This window comes from Pseudorasbora parva, chromosome 22 (assembly GCF_024679245.1).
Source record: "Pseudorasbora parva isolate DD20220531a chromosome 22, ASM2467924v1, whole genome shotgun sequence".
Lineage (NCBI taxonomy): Eukaryota > Metazoa > Chordata > Actinopteri > Cypriniformes > Gobionidae > Pseudorasbora > Pseudorasbora parva.
In genome coordinates, this window is record NC_090193.1 from 35,090,514 (window position 1) to 35,117,927 (window position 27,414).

The 27,414-nt window shown below is 38.4% G+C and overlaps 1 protein-coding gene and 1 long non-coding RNA gene across 3 annotated transcripts in view; one reads left to right on the forward strand and one right to left on the reverse strand.

The window, feature by feature from the left end:
* klhdc8a (kelch domain containing 8A) overlaps nt 1–4,671 on the reverse strand; it is a 31,816-nt gene extending 27,145 nt beyond the window's left edge. The window contains exon 1 of one of the 2 annotated variants that reach the window (XM_067431610.1): nt 4,298–4,671. The gene's annotated coding sequence lies outside the window, so the exon portion shown is untranslated. Of the gene's footprint in view, nt 1–697; nt 789–4,297 lie in introns of those variants that run through there. The other variant, XM_067431612.1, reaches the window with a different exon arrangement.
* An 18,725-nt stretch (nt 4,672–23,396) lies between these two features.
* LOC137058543 (uncharacterized) lies at nt 23,397–27,148 on the forward strand. The gene is made up of 5 exons (XR_010900738.1): nt 23,397–23,639; nt 24,412–24,473; nt 24,570–24,692; nt 24,930–25,064; nt 26,569–27,148. It is a non-coding gene; the product is annotated as an uncharacterized lncRNA (long non-coding RNA).
* Nucleotides 27,149–27,414: the final 266 nt, after the last annotated feature.

Sequence of the window (27,414 nt, forward strand, 5' to 3'; positions counted from 1 at the left end):
AGTACGGAGAGAAACCACTGAAGCTCGACTCGGAAAACTTGGCAGGCTGTCACTGCTGCAGACAGTTAATATTTGGAGCGGGTGGACATTATGCAGTCGCAGTTTAAAGCAGGCTGAAACAGTCTTCAGAAATTGGCTGGTCTGAGCCTTGGGGGAAAAACTTGTAGAGCAAATATTCCCCCTTTTGAAAATGCCCTGCAAGAGAGCTGCAAGTCAACGTCCTCTAACCTTTAATACACATTATCAGATGCATTCAAATGAGTAGGCTGAGTGACTGCTTGCAGTGGTGCTGACCTTTCAGGTAGACGAATGCAATCCATATTTAAAGACTTGTCATGGATGAAGCAAGGTGTGACATCTTTACCAAAAGGGCGAGAGATCTCAGGATGTATGCAAAAATACCACTAGTACTGCTATATTTGTTTAAAGGTAACATGCACATTTTTCCACTTGACCAACTAACATCCAATTCAGTTTGTGTTCACACTTGACATGTTTGGTTTGATTAAAATGAACCCTGGTGCGATAGCTCTGTTAGTGCGGTTCATTTGAATAAGAGTGAACGCTGCATCCGAACCCTGGTGTGCACCAAACAAGTGGACAGAGATAGCCGAAAAGATGGAACTCTGATGGGATTTGGATTAAATATGACCAAAGACAATGAACCAAAAACAGGAGAGAGAATGCTCAAGCATACCTGTTTTTCTCGCCACAGTTGTGATGTTCGGTACAGGCATCAGAACCTCATCTCCCCGCAGTAGATCTACATTTGTGTGTGTCCTGTCTCTGTTTTGACTCCTTCACACATTTTATAAGCTCTTCAGTTCTCAGCTGCTCAAAATACCATCATATGTAGGCTATGCACTTACCAGTGCATTTAGCCCAGCACACAGCATTGTTCGGTCAATTAAGTTCCGTCTCGAAATATACATCATAAAAGCTAACCAATCAGGTGTTCATCCCTATGCCTTTAGGTTCTGTGTTAAAGGGTTACTTCACCGCTTTTTCATATTAAACTATGTTATTCCCTTAACTAAAACGAGTTGATACATACCTCTCTCGTCTCAGTGCGTGCTCTTAATCTCTCTGACGCACGGTGATGATCTGATTGCATTTAGCTTAGCCCACTAAGCCCAGTTCATTCACTATGGTACCAAACAGAGATCAAGTTAGAAGTACCAAACACCTCCACGTTTCCCCTATTTAAATACAGTTACACGAATAGTTGAACGATCAAGTATGGTGACAAAATAAAACGTGGTACTTCTCTAATCGGATTAAAAAGGAGAACTATAATGTATGGCGGATTAGCGGATTATTACTTCGGCTCGGAGCAGTAAAAAGTCCCGGCCGAAACATCTTTCCTCACACCTCCCCCTCACTCTCTCATTTCTGTCAATAGGGAGATGTGAGGGAAGATGTTTCGGCCGGGACTTTTTACTGCGCCGAGCCGAAGTACTCTCAGAAGTGCTATTCCGCCATACATTATAGTTCTCCTTTTTAATCCGATTAGAAACGCGCCATGTTTTATTTTGTCACCATACTTGATCGTTTAACTATTTGTGTAACTGTATTTAAATAGGGGAAACGTGGAGGTGTTTGGTACTTCTAACTTGATCTCTGTTTGGTACCATAGTGAATGAACTGGGTTTAGGGAGCTAAGCTAAATGCTATCAGTTCGGCACTGCGCGTCAGATAGATTAAGTGCACGCACTGAGACGAGAGAGGTATGTATCAACTCGTTTAAGTTAAGGGAATAACATAGTTTAATATGAAAAGGCAGTGAAGTATCCCTTTAAAAATACCAATGTGAATGCTAAGGGGACCAGGACTAAACTTTTTTTTTGGTCCAGAACAAACAAACCAAGTCAACCAAACTACAAGTGTGAAGAACACCCCCCGAATTACCCTCAAGTACACTGTAAAAAGTTACCTTAAAGTCGACATAAAATCAAAATGAACCCCATTACTTTTCAGAATGCATGTTCTCTGTATTATTAAGTACAATACTACAATTCATCTGTGCATCTTATTTTCAATGTAAATATTTTCCTTGTAATCTTTTTGTGAATGTAATCTGAAACGACTTTCATTTTTGAATGAAGTCATAAATCCCTCTCATTTTCAACCTCGCTCCAACTGACTGTATTCTGATATCCACTCTTCACAATCCAATCAATTTCTCTGCCAATAACGATGCTAGCAATTGCTAAATTAATTTCCAAACAGTTAGTCAGAATCAGACTGAACCAAAGCTCTTTTTTTCATTGAATATCCTGTTGCACTTGCAAATAGATGATTTCATGTAACTATAATTCACAGAATACCAGTAAAAACTATAGAGTTAACGTTCTAACGCTTTGATTCTATTATGTGCAAAATATAAAGTAAATGTCATCATAGCCCTCTGTTGGCAATACATGAAAATCAACTCTACACAGCTGTTCTGATCATCCCCTGCAGATGTTTTAGGAAGGGTAGGGGATTTGTTCCAGAAACATATTTTGTTATGCTGGTTAAAAGCCTCTTCATATCAAGATAGCAATCACTAAGTGGTTAAAAGTATTTATGTATATCATCCTTCGAAGGTGTAGGACCATCAAAGTTTTGTTCAATCATGTCCTACCTGCCTGTCAATTTATGTATTTTTATATCAGACAACACGTCATCAGTGCGTTTCATGCTATGCAGAGTTAGACAGAAGTCAGTCAACGTCCCGAGCACTGCAGACAAAACAGCAGCCACCTTTTACAGTTCCTCCTGAACCAAAACAACAAAGCTTATGTGGCGTTCACGACATTACTGTAATTTGGAAGAGATGGAAACTTGTGACAATGTCTCAATGGCAACACTATTATTGCCAAAATGAATATGCAGCAGTCAATGGTAAAGGCCAGTGCTCTTTAAGTTGTTTATGTTCATTATTATGTTATGTGCTTTGAGACATGAGGTACTTTGCAAACTCCGCTGCGTTCGTTCATGTGTTTTGAAGGAAGTGTGGCTTTGGAGACCCTCGCAAGGGAGGTTGGGATCTAATGCATTCAAAGCTAACTTGCTATTGCAAGCCGCTCTAAACATTCCCCTACTTTTCAGTACTAAAAAATAAAAAAAATAGATGTTCAAAGTATGTTGTCCACGACAATATTGGCACTGATTGGAATTTGAATCTTTTTAGTTGAATGGGGGTTCTGACAACTTTTGCTACCCGTGCTCAGGATGTGCTACCTGCAGTTTAAACAGTATTTTTCCCCCGGTCAAAACAGTCCAAAACATGAGTAGCAAGTTTGTGGGGCAACAAAGAAGCATTCCCGATGTAGTAGGACACAGTGGAGTGTGTTAAAAATGTAGCTAGCACATTTTGACAGGGGGAAACGCATTACGTTCATGTGGTTTGAGGTTTGTAAGTCCAAACCTACCCTAAAGCTAAGGCCTAAAGCTACCTATAAAAGCATACAAATATAGTGTTGGCAACACATTCTGATAGGTATTATCAGGACAGCGGATACTCAAGACAGCAACACAAGTGATCTGTGTTTGGGGCGAAACTTTTTGAAAAGTAACAGCCATACAAAATGCATACTTCTCTACTATATACAGGCTATGTGAAAAGAGAAGTATGTCTGAATTCACATTATTCATAAAACAGTAGTCAGATGACCTACTACTGCCGGTGAAATTCTAAAGCACACATTCAATGGACACTTTAATATGCCATGAGGCCACAGGATTTATAAAAGACAAATGTAGTTTATCCATAGGCTATAGTGCACACATAGAACCGATTTTTATGATGGTCATGAAGTACCTACTCATAGAAAAAAAGTACTTACTCAAAGATAATGTGATTTTGGACACAGCCATTCTTTTTTGCAGTTCTGTTTGTTATCAGTGGTACAGACAGTACACATTTCGCATGAATATGGCAAAATATCAATGCATCCATTTAGTATGCTTGTTAATCACAAGGGTGCATTCAAACAAAGTCTAAAGTTTAAAAAGCAACACACCTGAGAAATCCACACAGTAAAGTTTGAATAGAGTCTGCCAACAGTTCAAGCTGAATTAATTGTACAATACAACGAACAACAATTACAAGCAGCTTCACGAAATGATCAAACAAATAGTTGTTCAGTAGACACGTACAGTAGAGTACATATACAGTAGCCTATCGCTGCAATATAGAGTGTGACTCAAATGTTTCAAGGCTGTCACTGTAAACAGTGAAGACAGAGATCTTCTCTCTACGTGCACTTATTCATAACATCAAAGCACAGAGGTTTGGAAATCAGTCACTTACTTCTCGGGTCTGGGCTTCGGTTTCTTCCGATTCTCCTCGGGTGCTTCCCTTCTGGATAGAGAGCGATGCAGAGCAATAATAATCCACGCGTGGAATAGACACTCCCTCCCTCCATCCGCCTGCCTGTCAGCCTCCCCGCATCATCGCCAGCTCAGTATCCGCTGAGCCCAGCACAGCTTCTCTCCTGCTCTCTTTCCCTCATATGGGTCATACATGAAATATTAATCGTAGCCCTTCATGATATTCGTCATTCTGACATTAATTTCAGAAATGCTCAAGGGGGCTCCAGTGCGTCTGATAACCTACATAAGTCAATCTCATTGTAACAGCAATTTAAGCAAATGTCGCTTCCTGTGAAGGGGGTTGTCTTATTGTGGATGTTTAAAACGTAAACATTTCGGGAAATTAAGAACTGAATCCTTTTATTAAAGATTGCTGTGAGTTTGGAACGAATTGGCCACGCCCCACAGGAAGTTAGATGGAAGCTGGAAGGGGAATTTGATTTAGCCTACTTCCAATTCAACACTGGCGTCTCCTTACAAAAATAATGGATTACATAATTAATTATGTAATGAACGAATTATGTTTACTATAAATGTTTAGATATTTTTCAAGTTTAATATTTGCCTAAAAGGAATGCGTCTTTGTCAAAATTAAAATCTATTTTGATGGTTGTGTGGTTGTTACATCCCACAAAATGTCCGCCACATTGGTAGGCTACTCTGTTTTCATGAATCATTATAAATAATATATTTTCTACAATTTATAATAAGAGACTATATTTTAAAATGATATATATATATATATATATCTCATATATATATATATATATATATATATATATATATATATATATATATATATATATATATTGCACCTTATCTATGCATCATTTTTTTTAAATTCTTTTTATAACTGTTTTAGTTTACCTGTTCTTTTCTTTGGTTATCCCTATTTTAATTCCTTTCTATGTAAAGCACTTTGAATTGCCATTGTGTATGAAATGTGCTATATAAATAAACTTGACTTGCCTTGCCTATATATATATATATATATATATATATATATATATATATATATATATATATATATATATATATATATATATATAGTAATATAAATGTATGCAATTTATGATTAGTAAAAGTATTATTTATAAGATATAAATGTCAATATTTGTATCATTATGTCAGTGTTATATAATTGCAATGAAAGAATGAAAGTTCAACAGGAAAATTATCAATGAAAAAAATTATATATATATTCGAATAAATTCGAATCATGTTTGCTACATCAATTCCAGTTCTATTCAGGAATTTAAAAGGCATTCTCAATTCAGTTCTGCATGGCACACAGCTCTGTCACCCTCTTTTCTTCTTTAGTCTGTAAACATCTTATCTGCAAACACTCCAGAAGGACGTCTTTGCGCAACAATAATTATTCTATATATATCTCCCGAAGTCCTTCTTTTAAACCAGGCGATGCCAATCACAACATCAAGCTCCAACTTGCCCTAGATTTCCACCGCCACTCGTCCAGACTTGTGTTGCCTTAGCCCGCCACGTCCTCTGGAGGCTTGACCCGCTTGTGCTGATAACCCGCGAGAAGTAATTACAGCCAGAAGTCCAATGTTAAGGGCGTCTTTGTGATAAAACATGAAAGATGCACACCCACGCACACAATAAAAGACATGTTTTGTGTTCCGCAGTCCACCAAGTGCTGTTAATAATGAATAATGTCAAAAGAAATGCCACTTTTATGTTGCACTGTTCTGTTGCAATAGATGTTGCTTCCTGGGTATGCTGGGATTGAGGACAACACATTAACAACTCAGAGAACAGCAGGGGCTTGGGGTACGGTTTGAAATCAGAGACAAAAAAGAAGGAATCAGAAGCTGCGATCATGGCTGATTCCACGTTGAAGGGAAGCTTGGGAATTCAGAGTGTTTTCAATTTATTCATCGTGCCACTCATCTGTGAACTAAGTAGGGTGTCAATAACTTTAAAAGAACCTTTGATCTTGGAATTTATGTGGGATGCAATTATATGCTCTAGGGGATGGGGGTCACATTGTGATACCATACACACACACACACACACACACACACACACACACACACACACACACACACACACACACACACACACACACACACACACACACACACACGCGCGTTAGAAAACATGTGAACATGAACACTTGTTTTATGGGGACTTTCAATAGACGTAATGATTTTTGTATACTGTAATCTGTATCTTCTAACACTACCCCTAAACCTACCTATCACAGAAAACATTCAAAATTTTTACATATGATTTACAAGCTGTTTTCCTCATGGGGACCACAACATGTCCACAAGGACAAGGATTTTGGATATTGCCATCTTTGTGGGGACATTTTGTCCTTATAGGGTTTACCTTGACATACACAATGTAATTTAATTAATCTTAGTAGTTTTCTCATAATGATAAACCAGATTAGCTAAGAGGCCAGCAGATTTAAACTCATTGTATATTTAATAGTTTCCTTGATCATTGTTTTGAAATCTGTTGGCTTTGGAAATAAGTCTGCCTTGTTATTATTTCCAGCTACAAAACACTGGTTAGCTTCATAGTTCTTCACCCCTGACAATAACACACAAAAGACGGCAAACTATCACAGATTTTGCCAAATATACTGCGTATGTTGATCGCCCTTTTAGTATGTATGTATATTATATATATATATAATTGTCCTTATAGTGTTGGTCGCCCTTTTACTGCCAAAACAGCCCTGACCCATCCCTGACCCATCGAGGCATTGACTCCACTTAACACTTGAAGGTGTGCAGTGGTATCTGGCACCAAGATGTTAGCAGCAGATCCTTTATGTCCTGTAAGTTGCAAGGTGGGGCCTCCATGGATCGGACTTCTCAATTGGATTGAGATCTGGGGAATTTGGAGGCTAAGTCAACACCTCAAACTCGTGCTCATCGAACCATTGCTGAACAATTTTTGATTTGTGGCAGGATGCATTATCTTGCTGAAAGAGCCACAGCCACCAGGGAATAGTGTTTCCATGAAAGGGTGTACATGGTCTGCAACAATGCTTTAATAGGTTGCCTAGCAACGAGGGGGAGAGGACGCTGGCGTTGTCTGTTCGCCGCTTTTCCACCCGATTTTAGTTTATATACGTTAATTATAAACTTTATTTTAATTTTATTTTTTGTCAGTAACTAGTACATTCAGTCAGTGCTAATTTTGGGACATATTGCTTGGCTCTTATCGTCTCGGATAACTCTTCTCGGCTGTTGACAGTTGGCTGTTGACAGTTGGCAGTTTGAATGGACTCCCTCATGACAGGAGAGGACTTTTATGTCCTCCTGGTTACAGCTATCTGGAGAAAGCCCGCTACACTGGTCGTGGTGGTGGCTTAGCTGTAATTCATAGACAATCATTGGAGCTGTCTTTTCTCCCTCTGCCCACAGTGTCATCATTTGAATACCTTGCTTTTAAATGTAAACCCCCTTTTTCGTTGACAATACTGCTCATTTATCGGCCCCCAAAAACAAATTCAGTTTTTATCTCTGAGATGCATGACTTTCTCACAACACTCTGCTCTACTTCTGCCAACATTTTAATATTAGGAGATTTTAATATTCATGTAGATACCCCCTCCTGCCACCTGGCAGCTGAGTTTCTGCAATTATTGGACTGCCTCAATCTCCAACAGCATGTGGATGGACCCACTCATTCTAGGGGGCACACTCTGGACTTGGTCATTTCCAACTCTCCTCATATTAGAAACCTCTTGGTGTATGATCTCGGTGTGTCTGACCACCAGGCCATCTCATTGGAGCTGCCACGCCCCTCTTCCCTTACAAAGATTCCCGTCAAATTTGCTTCAGGAACCTGAAAAAGATTAACCAAGACTCTTTAACTACAGACCTTCAGCAATTCTCCTCTGTTGATCTCTCCTCAGTCTCTGAGTCGGTTGACTTCTACAACAAGTCTCTGAGCAGCCTTCTAGATCTTCACGCACCTGTCATAACTAGAATGGTCACCTTCTCGCGCTCAGCACCCTGGTACACCAGCGAACTGCGGAAGATGAAGACTGTTGGGCGCGTACTTGAGAGGCGTCTCAAGCTCTCAGGACTCACTGTTCATAGGCAAGCCTATAGAGTTCATCAGAAGGCCTACGCAAGGTGTTTAAGAGATGCTCAGTCACAGTTCTACTCTAGCATCATCAACAATAACCCTGGAAACTCCAAGAAGCTTTTCTCCACTATTAATCACATCCTCAAACCGCAAACTCATTCTTTTTCAGAAGCCACAGAAGAGAGGTGCAATAAGTTCATGACCTTTTTTAGGAACAAAGTAGACAACATCCACTTGCTCCTATCTAGCACCTCCGCTCTGCCTGTCCCGTCTGTTGATCCACAGCCAGGGACCTTCCAACATCTCTGCTGCTTCTCCATCATCACACAGCTCGAGGTTGAGGACATCATCAGAAAAATGAAACCATCCACCTGTGCACTGGATCCTCTTCCTACAGCCTTGGTAAAATCTAACCTCAGTGTCTTAAGTCCATTCATTACCAAGATTATTAATAATTCCCTCCAGGCTGGCCATGTTCCTTCATCTCTTAAAACTGCTATCATCAGACCACTTCTGAAAAAACCTACTTTAGACCCAGATGTTAATGACAACTACAGGCCCATCTCCAACCTCCCATACCTCTCTAAGGTGCTGGAAAAAGTTGTTGCTGCACAGCTTCAGGTCCATTTGGAGCATAACCATCTTTATGAGAAATTTCAGTCTAGTTTCCGCTCAGGACACAGCACAGAAACAGCTTTGGTCAGGGTCACAAACGATCTTTTGATGGCGGCAGATGCTGGTTCCCCATCCCTTCTCATCCTCCTGGACTTAACTGCAGCTTTCGATACAGTTGACCATAACATCCTCCTTCACCGTTTACATTCCACCATTGGTCTCTCTGACTCGGTCCACAACTGGTTTTCTTCTTATCTCACTGGGAGAACTGAATATGTTGCGTTAGGAGAAGCTACATCCCTGTCACACAATGTCACCTGCGGTGTCCCTCAAGGCTCTGTGCTCGGACCCACCCTGTTCATACTCTACATGCTCCCCCTTGGCCGTCTCATCAACCGGCATGGGATTTCTTTTCACTGCTATGCTGATGACACTCAACTTTACTTTAGGACAAGTTCATCTCCCTCTGCTGACCTCACACCATCCACTTTGATCACTTGCCTGGATGAGATAAAGGCGTGGATGAAGCAAAACTTTCTGCAGCTAAACAGCTCCAAAACTGAAGCTATCCTAGTCGGCACTCCACTTCAGGTCCAGAAGTCCGTTATCACCAGCATTGCTTTCTCTGATCAGGTCATTCCACTTTCCACTTCAGTCACGAATCTGGGGGTCAGAATGGAATCACAGCTTACTTTTGAAGCGCACATCAAACACCTGTGTAAGACCTCCTTCTTCCACCTCAGAAACATTGCCAAACTTCGTCCCATTCTATCACTGGCTGATGCGGAGAAGCTTGTCCATGCCTTTATCTCCTCCAGGCTGGACTACTGCAATGCGCTCCTTATTGGCATCCCTAGCAAAAATCTCCAGAGGCTGCAGTGTATTCAGAACAGCGCTGCTAGGATCCTCATGAGGGTGCGCAAATACGACCATATCACCCCCATTCTAAAATCACTCCACTGGCTTCCTGTGTCGTTCAGGATCGAGTACAAGATCTCTCTCCTTACCCACCAGTGCATCCATGGTGATGCTCCCTCCTATCTCAAGGAACTCCTCACCACACAAACAGCCACTCGTAACCTCCGCTCTGTTTCGCTGTATCGCCTCAAAACTCCCACAGCCAATCTCCGTACTATGGGGGATCGGGCATTCTGCTCTTCAGCCCCCAGTCTGTGGAATGCTCTCCCTGACCACCTGCGGACTCCACAGACTATAGATGCTTTTAAGCGTGGTCTTAAAACCCACCTTTTTAGCAGAGCTTTTAATTGACTTTTAATTGACTTGCTACTTGTTTAATTTATTTTATTTTTCGGTTTTATTTATTTATTGTTGTTGATTGTTTTGTTTGTTTTTTAAATTCTGTAGCACTTTGAGATTTTGTTTAATATAAAGTGCATTATAAATAAAATTTATTATTATTATTATTATTAACAATGCTTAGGCAGGTGGTACGTGTCAAAGTTACATCCACATGGATGGCAAGACCAAAGATTTCCCAGCAGAACATTGCCCAAAGCATCTCACTCCCACTGCTTGCCTTTCTCCCATAGTGCATCTTGGTCTCATGTAGCCTGACGTCGTCATTCTCAATTCCAGTCAGAATATGAGTCTGATACTGCTCCATTGGGCTGTGATTATGGGGCATGCTTCAACCAGACCAGGAAAGACATAAATTGGATAGACCTACAACCAATCAGAGCAACGGAACGACGCACAATGTTAGTTGTCAAATGTCAACAGAACTTAATTGCACTGTGCAAGTCTGCGGTTTTTCCGTGGTTTGTATTCCATGTCTGCGGGTTAAAGCGACCTCAATTATGTGATATATATAGACCCAGGAATGCAAATTTTAGCAGGCAACCTTGCCAAAATAGCACAGTTTACCCCCCAAAAGCCATTTGTTCAGGAGAACCCTTTTGTTGTAAAAACTTGCAACCCTGTGTCCCCCACGCACACTGGAATAAGTAACGTTAGAAGTAAAAGATGAGTGTAAACAACGTGTTGCAGGTGTTGTAAAAAAAAGATTTTAAGGATACACAGAGTACTTACCAACATGATCATCATTTCTGAGAGAAATAGTGAAGGTGAACTAGCCTGACAAGCCTGACCCACATCAAGATGTTTGGTTTGGAAACTCACCATTGGCAGGGCTCAATCCGAGGGGCGGGATAAACGGTTGTCTTTCAAACTCCCTCTGCACGCGATAGGATAGCGCTACAACCAACCAGAGCAACGTAAAGCGGAGCTAGTTTACACATCTTCCCTTCTCAAGAATGACTTGCAGTTACGTTCTTTGTTCTTTTCTCAGAGAAAAGCTTAACTCCAAGTCTTCCAGAGTCACGGTCAAAGCTGATTCGAAAGACCGCCGTATGCCAGTTTCTGTGTTTACTAGAAGCACGCAAACGCAACTCTGCCATCATTATGTTAAGCCCCGCCCACCGTCTCTATACACAATGTGAATGGCCCGACCAGAGTTTGGCGTTTACAGCTCAGAAGTATATTGAGAGTTGCTAAACGACACCCGCTGAAAATTAGTTTTGCTGCCGCTAGGGTGCGTCTAGATTTCAAGGCTAGAAGGTGAATGCATATACGAACAAGTTCTCCGTTTAGGATTATAACAAATTCAAAATTTCAAATTCAAGCTCCTTTGATGACGTGGATGATTACGTTACTGTTTATCATCTGTCCAACATCATCTAAAGCCCGTCCTGACAATTTCATTGGTCCAAATAGTTCCTTTTTGGGCATAATTACTCCTATGTGGATCAAGTCCAGACAAAACTGCAGGTGCACCATGACGGGTCTGCGGCTATGCTGCCCCATACGCAACAAACTGCGATGCTCTGTGTATTCTGACACCTTTCTATCAGAACCAGCATTAACTTCTTGAGCAGTTTGAGCTACAGTAGCTCATCTGTTTGATTGGACCACACGAGCCAGCCTTCACCCCACGTGCATCATTGAGCCTTGGCCACCCTTGACCCCATATGTATATATTGCATCTACGTTTGCGTACTGTTTGTTTTGCTTATGCAGCACATTTGAAATTCTGCAAGAACCAATGAGGTTCATTCTCGTGTTATGCAGCACATTTGAGTTTCCGCAAGAAACAGTAAGGTTTGTTCTTGCCTGTTGAGCTGCTGTTTATGTTCTCTGATCAATGTTTATTTGTAAATAAAAGCCGAAATTCAATCAGTTCACCATATAAAATGATCAATTATCTTTGGTAAATTTGGATTAAAACGTTTACTCCAGATGGATTAGTTTTACAATCTCTTTATGAACTTTTTAAAGCATCAAAGTGGTAGTTGCATAGCTTGTCAATTTCATTAAAAAGATCTTAATTTGTGTTATGAAGATGAACAATTGTCTTACAGGTTTGGAGCATCGTGAGGGTGAGTAATCAATGACAGAATTTTCATTTTTGTAAAAATGAAATTCATCTGTTTAATGAAGAACATACTTCTGGATGAATGGCTTGCTTAGTAATTGGATTTCCAATATTACGCCCTGGGTATTTTAAAATATAAAAAATGTATCTTTAAATCCATTCCAGAGAATTCTGCAGTTTGTCTCCTAAAATCTAGGAAGAAAAATGCCTGCAGATTTTATCTGGGCCTGATTAACTAAATTTAGAAAAGAGATGAAATCTTGCATGAAAAATCACCCAAAACTGGGCATGATAGTTTCCATAATCCAATCTTACTCTCTTCACATCATACACTAGAAGTTCATATTCGTCCATGGGCAAGATTTCTCGTCGAAGCAGACAACTGTGAGTTAATTATAAAGATGGTACTTGGTACAGACAAAAAACACATTTTGTGGAACTTGATTGCCAATTAAAAAAATCACAAAAAATTAACATACCACATAATTAGCATGCGTGGGATGAAATGCAAACGAGAGGGCATGGGGTGAGAAATTTGTAGCGTCCTGGTGATCATTTTCTGTCTGCCTCATCCAGAGAGTCTCGCCGCAGCCTCTTGATAAAACCACCCTGCTAATTTAGAGCTGATTTATGCACTCCTTGGGATGATGAAAGTATTTCATGCTGCAGCGTCTCAGTGAATTATGAAGCTAAATAACAGAACAGCATAACTCGTATAATAAGAACACAGACTAGGGATTGGACAGTCTAGTTTGTGTTGACTTAATATGGATCTATAACTTCTGTTTCAGGAAAATTCAAATACCAGCCAGAATTGATGCATAAGGACCCCAGGCTAGCTGACTAGTAACAATGAGTTGTCATGCAAGTCCTAATGCATTATATTCTAAACAAAAAAACAACTTTATTCAAGCAATTTCATGCTGACCTCCATATGCTGTGGATGTGTGGCTTTATCGAGTGATAGACATGGCCCGGCGAGCTCTCTTGCTGACGCTTGGGATTTTCAAACTTTTATCTAATAGTTGAGGCTGGAGATGCCTGGGGCAGAATGCAACTCAGGTGTGAAAGTGGAAGATGAGGGACCATGACTTATCCTCCACACTTCCTGGAAAATACCGGTTTGAGATCACCATGGATGAGCAGTTCAGCCTAGCATGATGAGTTTGTTGACATCTGAGCAAGAAAATGGGACTAGAATTGAACATTTTCTGAAGAAAAAGAAAAAAAAAGTGAGTGGTGCCTGTCTATGCATAAGTGCTGTGGATGGTTGGATGGTAAGATCTTTAGTAGCAAGAAAACGTATTCCTTGTCAACACAGAATGACATATTATTTAAACTGGCAACACATCTCATTTGTGATAAACTATACAAATAAACTAAAATAAAAACTGATCCAATCTTAACATGGAACGACATCTTAGCAGCAGAGACGTTCACAACTGTTACTAGGGCAACCAGAACAAGAAACGCCTACTAGAAACTAAGCTGTACAGTGACTGGCAACATGCAGCCATGTTTTTATCAGCTTTGCCATTTAACTCACTTCATAACATAAGAGTGTGTGTTTGAAATAACTTCTTTTTGTGATCTGATGTGGTTTCATATCATAGAATATGAGGCAGATATAATATTATTTATACAGTGATAAAGGCAATTTATAAAGGGATAAATATACACTGCATTATACTTTATTATTATGAAAATAATCCTTTCAAAACATCAAAAGTCTTTATCTGTTTTATTTAGCAACACTACAGCCACAGCTGGATGCCTTTGTGGCTTTGTCCATAAGGGATTTCATGGAACATTATAACTTAAAAATAAGTTTATTCAAATGTTCTATTATTATATATATACATAAGAAAGTATACTTTCAGTATGCTGTTTATATAGGATACTTCTCAGAAATGTACTTAAAATTGCACTTAAGTATCCTGACAGAAAAGTCTAAGTGCATTTGGCCTATACTTGTACTCAAATGATAGCCTGACATGGTCATACTCAATTCTAGGCAAAATATGAGTCTGATACTGCTCCATTGGACTGTAATGGACAGTGGTCTCTCCTTTGGACAGACTGTTCTACTTATGATTCTTTTAAAGCTCAGATGAAGAATCGACTCCAAACTTGCACTGATTTTTAGCAGCAATCTACATTTCCATTTAAACCTTTTATTAAGACAACTGCATGTATGGGCTAATTGTGTGTGTTTGTTTACACTGTAAAAAAATTTGTGGTGGTTTTTGTTGGTTTAACTTAAAAAAGTAAGTAACCTGGTTGCCTTAAAATTTTGAGTTTATTGAAATTAAAAATTTGAGTTGATACAATGAAGGAAATTAGTTTAATAAATAAAAACTCAAAATATTTTTTTATCTGAACCACATAAAAAATGTGATAAATCATGAAAATAGCACTATTTGGCATGTTTCACTGCGTCATCAGAAATAACACACACATAATTACCCAATATGCTTACAAAATCTTTTAATAATATTTTAATAAAGGCTGTCGAATCTCAAAAAATGTTCATTGTATTAACTCAATTTTAATTTCAATGAACTCAAAATTTTAAGGCAACCAGGTAACTTTTTTTCTAAATATTTTTTTACAGTGTATGCGTGTATGTGTGTGTGTATGTATAGAAATTGTATATTATTTGAATTTTGGATTATCTGACTGTGCATTATATGTGATTGCGCAATAATTGCGATTTATTCAATAATAATGAGTTATGAGTGTAATGTAACAAGTAGATTGTGTGAGTAGTATGTAATGTGAGGTTTGTGCAATAATGTTCAGCGTGTAGTTTAAGGATAATATTTGATGATGTAGTGGCCCTCTGTGACCCCAGCTGCTGGGACAACGGATGGAAATTAGCCTTTGGCTGCAATCCGGTGTGTTTACATTCATGTATAATCATGTCTGTTCATTAACACACACTGTCCCTAATAAATAAATAAATAAAATAAATAAAAATAATAATGTGGCATGTTTCAACCAAACCAGGAAAGACATCGTTTGGATAGACCTACAACCAATCAGAGCAACGAAGCGGCGCATAATGTTAGTTGTCAAATGTCAACAGAACTCAATTGCACTGTGCAAGTCCGCGCCATGTCTGCCAAGCGACCTCAATTATGTGATATATAGACCCAGGAATGTGAATTTTAGCAGGAAACCTTGCCAAAATAACACATTTTACCCCCCAAACGCCATTTTTTCCGGAGAATGTGTGTTATTTTTCTAAGCTATATAAGAATTTATTCAGTCATTCACTGCTAAGTCGTGTATGTCACAACTGCATTTCTGACTGTTTGACCCTGTTGAGTTCCTGCCTTGGTATCTGTTGGACCTTTTGCCTGTTTTGGATTACGTCTAAATCAGCTAATTTTACAAGTTTTCCTATAGTAGATTCAACAATTACTTTTTACAGTGTGTGCCACCTTAAAGCTGTTACATTTTTAGTTAACACTTTTTTCACAGACTACAAGACTACATATATTTATAATGAAATACCAAAATTATCATCAGATGGTTTTGAAAAGCAGAAACACATTTATAAGCAGTAAAGTTAAGAGTCAATAAAATGTCTCCATGCCTGTGAGATGGTTTTGATTAACTGAAGCCATTCAAAGGCTACTGGAAAAAGGGTTAGCATATTATTTCCTGTATACATATTTATCTTGTATGTTTTACTGTGAAGATACATATATTTCATGCAAATTACATAATATAGTGTTTCCAAGCATTCAATAAATTATCATCATTTAGTACTTGATGCCACTCAGTTCTTGGGTGAGTTTCTACCGAGGCCTGGTCTGACGATGACTCATTCACCTTTCATCAGTATCAGATCAGTGGCCCAGGCTTTATTCCATTTACAGTGCCTTTTGTCAAGAGGCTTCTAATGAAAATATAAGCCAGGTCAAGGACAGCAGCGTGAAAGAGCGATTTCAAACCATTGACAGCACTGCGAGCTCTTTAAATTCACAAAAATGCATCCATCACAGCATGTGTCTGCCTCATATCTCTGGCTACAAACCGGTTACTGGAGCACTGATAACACATCGAATTAAGCCCAAACTGAGTGGATGGAGAAGCTCACCAGCTGAGTCCACTCAAAGAGCAGGCAATAAGAAGAGAAAATGTGCCCCCATGCAGCATTAATGCGTAAGCTGGGATTTTAGTAAATGAATCTTACCAGCAAAACGATCTTATGAGAAAGGTCAGCATGCCATATTGCTACCCAGTGCTGCCCTGTGGAGGAAGAAGAGTATTCATCATAGCGGTCTCTCAAGAATTCTCACTGGCCCGATCTTTCCGCCCTAATTTTCCAGCCTTGGTGCAGAGAGAAATATGGCAGCCTGTTGTCTTTATCACCTTAATTGGTACAAATCTCAGCCGCTGCAGGACCAAGATGAAATGAGACCTGAAAATAGACTCTGGCCTCATGAGCGCTGGGTGTACGACTCCCAAGAGTGCTTCAAGACTGATAGATATGACACAGGTATACACTATACTATTGACAATATCTCCCACAGTCACACAAAGTACTGATCTGTGCCGTGTGAAGTGGCTAACCACAACAAACCAAGACAACCAAGCAGATTTCTTGGCCTCTTTGTCATTTTTGTGACTGATATTGGAGAGAAAGCAGAGCAGAACATTGACTTGAAATGTTCATGTTATGTTTCCAAAAAGCCTTGCATTTCTATTTATATCACGCTAACTCTGCTGTAATAGCTGGTATCTTATAACTGGTACAACCTTGACATTCTAGCAAGAAACCTTCATATTAGCAAGTTTCTCTTTTTAATTGGCCATTCGCTTCATCACTCTTTAATGATTTTCTGTCTCCATTAGTAAAAGGTTGCAATGGTTCACATGTCAACCATTTTTACCTTTAACCATAAGGTTAGCCAGTGGTTTTTGTCAAACCAAATGTAACTATTACTGTTGCTCATATCAAAGGGCTATATCCCTTTCCCAGCTAACATTTTCAGAACTTTAGCTTAAACTCTGGCAAGGCTCTCTCAAAAATTATAAACATTCTTCCAGTAACGTAAATATAATATTCAAACTTATCTTCACTCTAAAAGCTCTTTAAAAAACAACCCAATTTTTTACCCAAGACATATAGGGCAGAACACAAGTTGGGTTCCTTTTGCAAACCCAGCAAACTAGGTTGCCCAGCAAAAACTACATTGTTTTTTACAGAAAACATGTACCATACCAAAGAGGTCGAAAAAAGCCTTCAAATGCCGTGATAACAACGCCTGGGTTTTTATGTCTGAACCAGGACCTGTGTAACACAAAAAAATACTCACCCCCCATCCCTAACCCATACATTTTTTTTAGAGTGTTTAATTAATAGTTATAGTAGTTTTATTAAAATTAACAGAACATGTTTTTTTTTCCTGAAATATTTTAGTATACAACATTCAAAAGTAACATTCCCATAATGTTCAAAGAATAATCATACTGAATGTTTCCTTGACGTTTGCATAGAAACATTTTTAAAACATTTGACATGTTGAACTAAATCTTGTGATTCTTTCATTTTACATATTTAAACTTATGGTGAAGCAGAAAAATGTGACTTATTGACTCACCTTTTCTTGAGAAAATGTAAAACTATCTCAGGTTCAATGTAAACCAATACAGGTCTGTGAGGATTGTTGATTCCCAAAACCCTCTGACAGAAACACTTTGTTGTACTGTCCTTGAAGTACAAAGTAATCCGTCAATTTCTGACATTCGTTCTAAGCAATCTGTGAAGATCTCTGTTTTAGTTTTAACCTGTATGAGGCTTTATCACACCCTTACTCATAATCTAGCGTTTGAAGAAAAATAGACATTCAGAAGACAATGTTCTTTATCAAACGCTTTTGTAAATGAAGGACACAGAGTGACATTGTCAGACTTTCCTTTTGAAATACAATGCATTGTAGTCATTTTTACTCCGGAGGGAAGTTTTATTGCTCAAAGGTTGCTCTTTCAGTTTAAAAGACAGAGTTCTCATTTTTGTAAATGACTCCGATGTTTCTCTTAATATTCCTCAGCAGAATTAAAAATCAACAAAAAAAAGAGTCAATTGTTGATACCATTTGGGGCCCTATCATACACCCGGTGCAATGTGACGCTAGTGTTTTTTTTTGCTAGTTTCAGCCCGACGTAGTATCATTTTCACATTCAGCGCCACATTGTTTAAATAGCAAATCCACTTGTGCCCATCTGTTAGCCATGGGCGTGCTGTTCTGAAAATGAGGCGTGTTCAGGTGTACTGTTGGGGCGTTGTTATTGTAAGGAACTGAAATCGACTGCGCTATTGACTTTTGACCAGGTTTTTGTTAGTCAATGACACAGTTGATTTCAGTTCCTTAAATTAGCAACGCCCCAACAATGTGAATCAAAAAGGAAATTAAAAAAAATACAAAAATTATAGTATTTTTCAGTATTTTTGTGTTATTTAAAGGGTGTGTTAGTAATATACGCCTATAGCTGGGTGCACAACACGTGTACACTCTGCTTATTACACACGCAGGGATGTGCAGCAGCACACAAACATTTTTAAATATTAAAAATAAAAGGATTCCTCTCTGGAGATGTCACAGACATGCCAGGCTTCACCTCGTACACCCTCACCTGAGTATTAATCACCCGCACCTGCAGTCTATGACCACCACAATCATCACCAGCCAAAAAGACACACACACACACACCTTCAGCAGAGACAGTAACTAAGTACATTTACTTGAGTACTGTACTTAAGTACACTTTTTGAGTATCTGTACTTTACTGGAGTATTATATTTTCTGGAAACGTATGACTTTTACTTCACTACATTTGAAAGACAAATATCGTACTTTTTACTCCACTACATTTCTATCTAGGTCGAAAGTCGTTTCTGTTGCAGCTCTGAAAGTCAGTGGATGATTTTTTCCTTCTTTAAAAGTTTTTTTGTTGTTTTTTTGTCTTCCAGGAATCACTCTTATAAGGGTCATATACATTTCCCCAACTTTTTTTGAACACTGATCAGTTCATAGCAAAATGGAAGAAGACTGTTCTTAGGCACAAGTGTGTGAACCCATAGCCATACTTTAAAAGTATGTTTCAGTTTAAAAAAAAATCAAGATTAGTTAGTTGGCATACACTTGACTTGGTGCATGTCTTATAAAATATTAAAAATATAAACGTCTGGGAGAAAGAGAAGAGTAAAGTTCGGAGAATATCAAATGTGTATCAGTGTATTGGATCCGTGCATTCGGCCTTAAAGTGACAGCAGCTTTGTAAAGAGCTTTGTAACTTATATACAAGTATTTAAATTAGTTTTAGGTTAGTTTAATCAGGCTTAAACCATGATGGCATAATGTGCATTTATATAACAATAATAAAATAATGCATTGGCATAAAAAAAGGAAATTTACTTTGATACTTAAGTACTTTTTAAAACAAATACTTCTGTACTTTTACTTGAGTAAAAATCTGTTTTTACAACTTTCACTTGTAACGGAGTAATATTTGACCAGTAGTACTTTTACTCAAGTAATAGAGTTGTGTACTTTGTCCACCTCTGACCTTCAGTCACTGTCCGGTCTCGTTTGCACTAGGTACATTCTCCTGCTGCTAAACCAAAGGACTCCTTCGACTCTAGTTTGAATCTCCAACGTCTTCTTCCAAGTCTCCCAAGATCTTCATCGTCTCGTGTGTGTGTCCAGTGTGCTCCAGCGTTCCTTCCCTCGTCTCTCCTTCGTTGTGTGGAACTCCCCATCGATCATCACAAGTCTCCAAAGCCAGCATCACTTCACTTCACTTCACTTCAACATTCAGTAATCTCTCCTGGTTGCTCAAATAAACTGTTGTGATTGACCATCTTGTCTCTGTAGCCTCTGTACCATAGCAGGAAAAGCGTACGGTCTTTCCGCTCGCAAATTACACCATGTAAATAGCGAATCTGCCATGGTGCAGGCAGAACTGGAATTTAAAGGATATGGGAGGTGATTGGCTTATTGCACATTATGCCCAAAACACACCAATTAATCATTAAAGGTCCCGTTCTTCGTGATTCCATCTTTCAAACTTTAGTTAGTGTGTAATGTTGCTGTTGGAGCATAAATAATACCTGTAAAATTATAAAGCTCAAAGTTCAATGCCAAGCGAGAGATTTTATTTAACAGAAGTTCCCTTTCAAAGCCTACAGCTAACGGCGGGTTTGGACTACACCCCTGCACTTCCTGCTGTAATGACGTCACTAGAACCGTTTGTTGACTAACCCTCCGCCCACAAGAACATGCAAAATAGGGGGCGTGGTGGTGTTGCTCTCCCACGTGGAGAAGAGCGCGCATTCAGCGCTTGCATCTCCCCGTTATGGTAAGAGGCGGGACCTTTCCGGGCAAAGTGCGCTAAGCTGCTGTCCAATCACAACACGGGAAGCGCTGGCCCAATCAGAACTCGTTACGTGTTTCTGAAGGAGGGACTTCATAGAAGAAGGAAATCATCAGGCCCTTTTTAGGACAGAGGAAACAGCGCTGTACAGATAAGTAAATTGTGTGAAAAATACTGTTTTTTTACACGCAAAACATGAACTCATGTTATATTGCACACTGTAAACATAATCAAAGCTTCGAAAACATGCAAAGAACGGGACCTTTCATTCTTTTCCCGCCAAACACAGAATTTTCCGTTATTTATGTGAGAACGCTTCCAGGCCAAAAACAGAATTTTCTGGGTTCAGCACTGAATCTCCTGATCAAAACACACGCGGGTAAAACGCAGTAAAACAAGCGACCGCATGTAATCATGTGCATATGAAAAATAACGTGATCATCATCATTAAACATCATATAAATCAAAACTGCCTAATGTTAGTTAATGAGATGTGGGCCCAGAACGGCCTACAGGACTGTGAAAGCATTAGGGATACTCGATCTACTCCATCTGTGTTTGATCATCGCTCTGAATCTGATCTGGAAACAGTCTTTCACAAAAATGTGATTTTCTCAGCTTTTTGTTCAAAATGTAGCTTTTTTTATTTATTAAACTTACCCAGAATCAAGTGTTGATAAAAAAGGAATGCAAGAAGATAGAATAAAAAAAAATCATTTTTTTTTTAAATAAGAGGGTAAGCTCTTTCTTTTGATATATTGCATACTCAGATATTCATAAAACTAAATATTCTATGGTATATTCATTTTATGTGAAATGGTCAAACAACTTTTTTTTGTTCGAAAACGCAATTTTTTTGTGTGTTCGAGATTTACAAAAATTATATAATGAGAATGTACAACATGAGTCCATTTTCCAAACTGTGTATTTGTCTTACCCAGTTTATAAGCAGATTATATTATAAGCACAGTCCCTGCGTGACTCGCCATAGACATAAAGAGAGAGAAGTAGCCCTGCTCTGGCTGCAATGTTTTTCTGCATGCATTTCTGTTTATGAGCCTAACTGCTAGAGACCAAAAAGTTACAGAGCTTTAAACTAGCAAAATGGATTAAAATAGGGCCCTCAGAGTTTGGGGTCAGTAAGTTATTTTGAATATTAGTAACAAATTTGTAAATAATTAAATATGTGAATATTTTTATTTAGCATGTGTAGCATGGCGGCTCGATTGTAACGACTACGCCACCCCGTTTTAATGGGGAAAACCTATTAAATAAAGCACGCAAGTGCGTTCCACCAAGAGAGGCGAGAGGCATGGGTTCCGTACAAAATATAATTTATTTATTTCTAAGAAAGTTGGCCAGCAATTATTTAAAACTAGAAGGACAAGTGTCATGGACTGAAAGTAAGGAAACAGAGGAAATTAAATCACAATAAAACTTGACAGGCTGGGGCTTCCTCTGGAGAGCAGGCTCGTGTAACCGCAACAGGCATACAATGGAAACCACGCCAATCAGAGTCACACCCACCAAGTTCACTGTAAAGACACAAAACTAGTGACACTGCAATAAAGGACACAGCAAGAATGACACCCTTTAGTGATGTAAAGCCTGTAATGCCCTAAAGAACCTGCCCGCTCCAGGAAGCCCACAGCTCCTAAAGAAGAAAATACAAAAGTAAAATGAATAAATTATACAATTGTAAAGAAAACAATCAAGTTACAAAATCAAATGACCAAAAGAAAGGAAGCAACGGGTTACAATACACTCAGAATAAACCAAGTATAAATACAGACAGCTCACATTAAAGAAAGAAAACTAATGTACCAAACCGTTGCAGTTAAACTCAGAATAACTCATACAAACAAATCTACAAAGAAAAACAAGAATATTAACACTAAACAAATATATAAAACATCCAGCCCACTTAATGGTAAGTATGCTTGACACAGATGTACCCGGACGCCAAAAGCAGCAGCGTGGCTCAGAGCCAAAGGTGAAGAAAAAGACTGTTGAGGGGAAACATCAAGAAACCTGCTCAACGTCCACAAACAGACCTTGGACACAAAACAGAAACGTTAAAAACAATTAAAAGATCATGCATTGGTTTACCAATCCCATGAAGCAATGATTTTATCCAGCAGTTCACCTACTCAATGATCCAGTGAAGTAATACTTTGACGGCATTTACAAGTCACTCAATATCCTTATTAAACAGCAACAGCTGGCACTCCAATCAGGGTTACGTTAAGCAGCAATGCCATACCAATGGGAGCCCTGAAGGCACACCGCACTGAAACAAATGGCTATAACTGAAGTCAATGAAGCCAGACTTCCCACAACGTCCCAAACACAGCTTTAAACTTACCTGGAAGTAAGCAGGACATCGCACACTCAAATTTACAATTACTCATCACCCTAAACAAATGAAAATTGCAAATGTCACTGGAAAGCACTAGACTCAAACAGGTAAACTGCAAAGCCAAAACCACATACCTCCATAGTCTGTGACAACACAAAAGGGGCGGGGTTGACCATGATGCACTCCAGGAGGCATGGACCACAAGTTTATATATGCACACTAAAAAACGTTGGGTTATTTTTTTAACCCAACCGTTGGGTTACACATATTGGGTCAATATGTTGGGTTATTTTGCAAAATGTTGGGTTATTTTAACATCGTTGGGTTATTTTTAGTAATAACCCGGCCGTTGGGTTAAATACGGTTTCCCCAGTGACGGTTCAAATTTTAACGGCAAACCGTCCAGTTACTGCCAACAGAAGACGCTGCTGCAGCCTGATTATGAAATGAAAGGTAAGACATGCCATTTTTTTATGAATATAACTCTTATAACATTATGTATTGTGTACTGAAACGTTGAATATAGTCGAAAACGGAATTTTATTAAAAAAAATCACTTTAATGCTCTCTGGAAAAATGAGATAGATTGGAAATAAACCATAGCTATCCCAGTTAGCTCGCTAGCAGTAATAAAGTAAAAACATTATTCTAGTGTACCTATTTAGAAACTTAATACGGCGATAAAGAAAGTAAGTAACTTATGCGTAGTCTGAAATCACTATCTAATGCCGCGCGGAGCATTATCAGCTCGGCCCGTGCAGCGCGAGCTCAGACCCGGTCACACGACACCACAGCAGCGCTGTGAGATCCAGGGAGAAGCGTTTGAATTCGCCGAAATATCCAACAGTATAAGTTACTACTCTGAATATCTGTTGTGAGATGAGTGCAGATATTCACAACAGCATTGACGCAGAAAACTGAAATATTGTGCTAACAATTTTAACGTTAGTTCACAACAGTTAGAATGTTTTCCAACCCACAAATTACCTAGTTTAACCGTAGTAAGTTAACACAAACTGCAACTATGATAATTTGGCAGAAATGTGGTAGGCCTATATTCATAATGAATGTTGTCATATGAATATATATCATGCATGTTACTATTAAACGTATTACAGGAGTAGCTAAATCATACAACTAAAGTACGTTTTCGAATGAAGCTATGACAGTTTTTGCCTTTATTTTAAATATGTTGTACTAAATGTGTTATATACCTGTGTTGTAGACCAATGGATTCATTTGTGAAGCAAAGACTAGAACAGTTGAACCTCTGCCATTTAATTAAAGGTGAGTACGATATTGAAACAAGTTGTACACAATTATTTTTTAAGACTAGTATACTTTTCTGGTTATTTTTTTTCCCCCTGCTTCATTCTAATGCAGAAGAAGGATTGGATCTCAGTGGTTCTCGACTCCTGGTCCTGGAGTATCACCAATAGTACACAAGTTCGACGTCTTCCTTATCCGACGCACATTTCCGCGTTTGGAGTCTCTACTAACAAGCTGGTAAGTTGAATAACATTAGATAGGCCAATGTGCAGTGCAGGGGCTACTACAGAACCAGGTTGTTTGGGAAACAATCAGTTTATTATTATTTTTTTTCAGCTGTTTTCTCTCATTTTCATACAGTATGTTTTAATTTCAATAAGTTGTTTTGGTTGTGTCTAGCTGCATATGAAATCAGGTCCACATATTTGGTATATGTGAAAACTGTTTTTTTTTCTGTAAACTTGTCTTTCAAAGATGATCATGGAGAAATTGCCTTTAAAACCCTTCCTGCCTTCCTGCCATCATCGCCATACCTCACAAATGGACAAAATGGTGTGTCCAACATATGCTGAAATGAAGAGAAGCTTAATTACATTCACCAATCAGCCTGTAAGTAAAAGCAACACTATCAAATTAGCTTTGATAAAGTGCACTGCTCATATGCATCCATTTATTATTTCCTTTAGTGATTTTGCTTGTTAATAGATTACCCAATAGTTCACCCAAAAAATATCCCATAATGTACTCACCCTCAAGTCATCCTAGGTGTATATGACATTCTTCTTTCAGACGAACACAATCAGTTATTAATAAATGTCCTGACTAATCCAAGCATTATAATGGTCAAAATTTGAAGCCCAAAAAGTGCATCCATCCATTATGAAAGTAATCCATAAGGCTCCATGAGGTTAATAAGGGCCTTCTGAGGTGAATCGATGGGTTTTTGTAGAAAAAATATCCATATTTAAAACTTTATAGACTAAAATAACAAATTTTCGACAGACAGCCTTCCTTATTCAACTTACAAAGAAACTGTAACGCCTCTCGCAATTCAAAACGGTTACGCTACGTCCAACTTAATCGTCTCGGCATTTACGCTTTTTTACACTACGTCCGACGTTATTCTCACACGAGTTACGCTTTTTTCAGAAGTTGAATACTTAAGGCGGTCCACTGGAAGCTAGATATTTTACTTTATAACGTGGTAAATATGGATATTTTTCTTACACAATCCCATCAATTCACTTCAATGGGTTCTTATTAATCTCCGGAGCCGTGTGAAGCACTTTTATAATGGATGGATGCATTTTTGGGCTTCAAATTATGGGCTTCCATTATAAAGCTTGGAAGAGCCAGGATATTTATTAATATAACTCAGATTGTATTTGTCTGAAAGAAGAATGTCATACACACCTAGGTTGGCTTGAGGGAGAGTAAATCATGGAGTCATTTTATTTTTGGGTAAACTATCTCATGAATTACCCTCGTGTCGTTGTAAGACTTTCGTTGTTCTTTGAAACACAAATGTTAAAGAACTCTGCGAGGTTTCTGTCCCTCCATTGACAACCTACGCAACTACCACTTTAAGACCCAGGACAGACAGCATTAAAGTAATCCATGGGATTCAAGTGGTCTAACCTCAGTTTTACAAAGCGACACGAGTGCTTTTTGCAACAACAACACAAAAAAAAACATAACACAACAACATTTGCTCTCTTTTCAACACAACACGCATGCGTCAAGGGGCTCTCGTGAACTTGTGTTGAGATTAATGTTTTGTAAATAAAGTGGTAAATTATGGTTAAGGGATAGAATATACGCTTGTCACTTCATAAAACTGAGGTTGAATTACTGGAGTCACATGGATTACATTAATATCTTTACTGCCTTTCTTGGCCTTTCTGTGTTCCGAAGATGAACCAAAGTCTTACAGTTTGAAACAGCATGAGGATTAGTATGTTGATTGGTGAAAAATGAACAGCAGATGTAATGACTAATTAGTGACAATTTGTTTAATTCAGTACAACACTGCTTCATTGTAACTTTTACGTAATTTAACATTGCTGATGTTGTCACAGTGCAAGCAATCTGAACTTTTTTTTATTCTTTTAAGGTTGGAACTAACATGGAGCATTAGCTGAACAATGAGACAAGCCAGGATCCACATGACGATGCCTGGTGACAAAGAGACCTCGCTGATTTTAATTTTCATTGTGGAGGCAGTTGAACAGAAGACCTTATTTCAAGCACTGGCTGTATGTTTCAGATTTTTTATTTATTTATGACATGAACTATCCAAAGACCTCTGCCCCATTTGGGAGATTTTGTAGCATGCAAACTTGAATATATATTTTGCTGCCTCATTAAAAACTTTAATTATCATAATTTGTATTTGTTTTGCTACTTAAGGTATGTTTACAACACATCAAGGCATACAGTGTACAATGTAGATTTTTTAATAAAGTTGTTTATTTCTGGAAGAATTTAATATTATGAATTTGTGTATTCTGTCCATATTTGTATAGGTTTTTAATTTAATATTTGTTGTGTTCATTTTTAATTTTTGTTTTGTATGTACACCTTTTATGTATGTTTACCTTATGTACATTTTTGTGTATTATGTGTGCTGTGTATTTTGAATTTAATATTTACACATTTATGTATATTTACAATAAATATTTACTCCCCAATATTTAGTTTGAAATTTAAAATATATATTTTAAAGCACATGTATTGTTTTATACAAATAAAAAAATCTGTATTTGAAAACAATGGGCATTTTATTTATTAAAATAATGGCTTGAATAAAAATAAATATTTAACTCAACTGTTGGGTTACTTTTAACCCAACTGTTTTTTAACCCAATGCATTGGGTTAAAATAACCCAACGTTGGGAAGGTGCTATACCAACCCACAGTTGGGTTACGTGTTGGGTTATTTTTAACCCAACATTTTTAA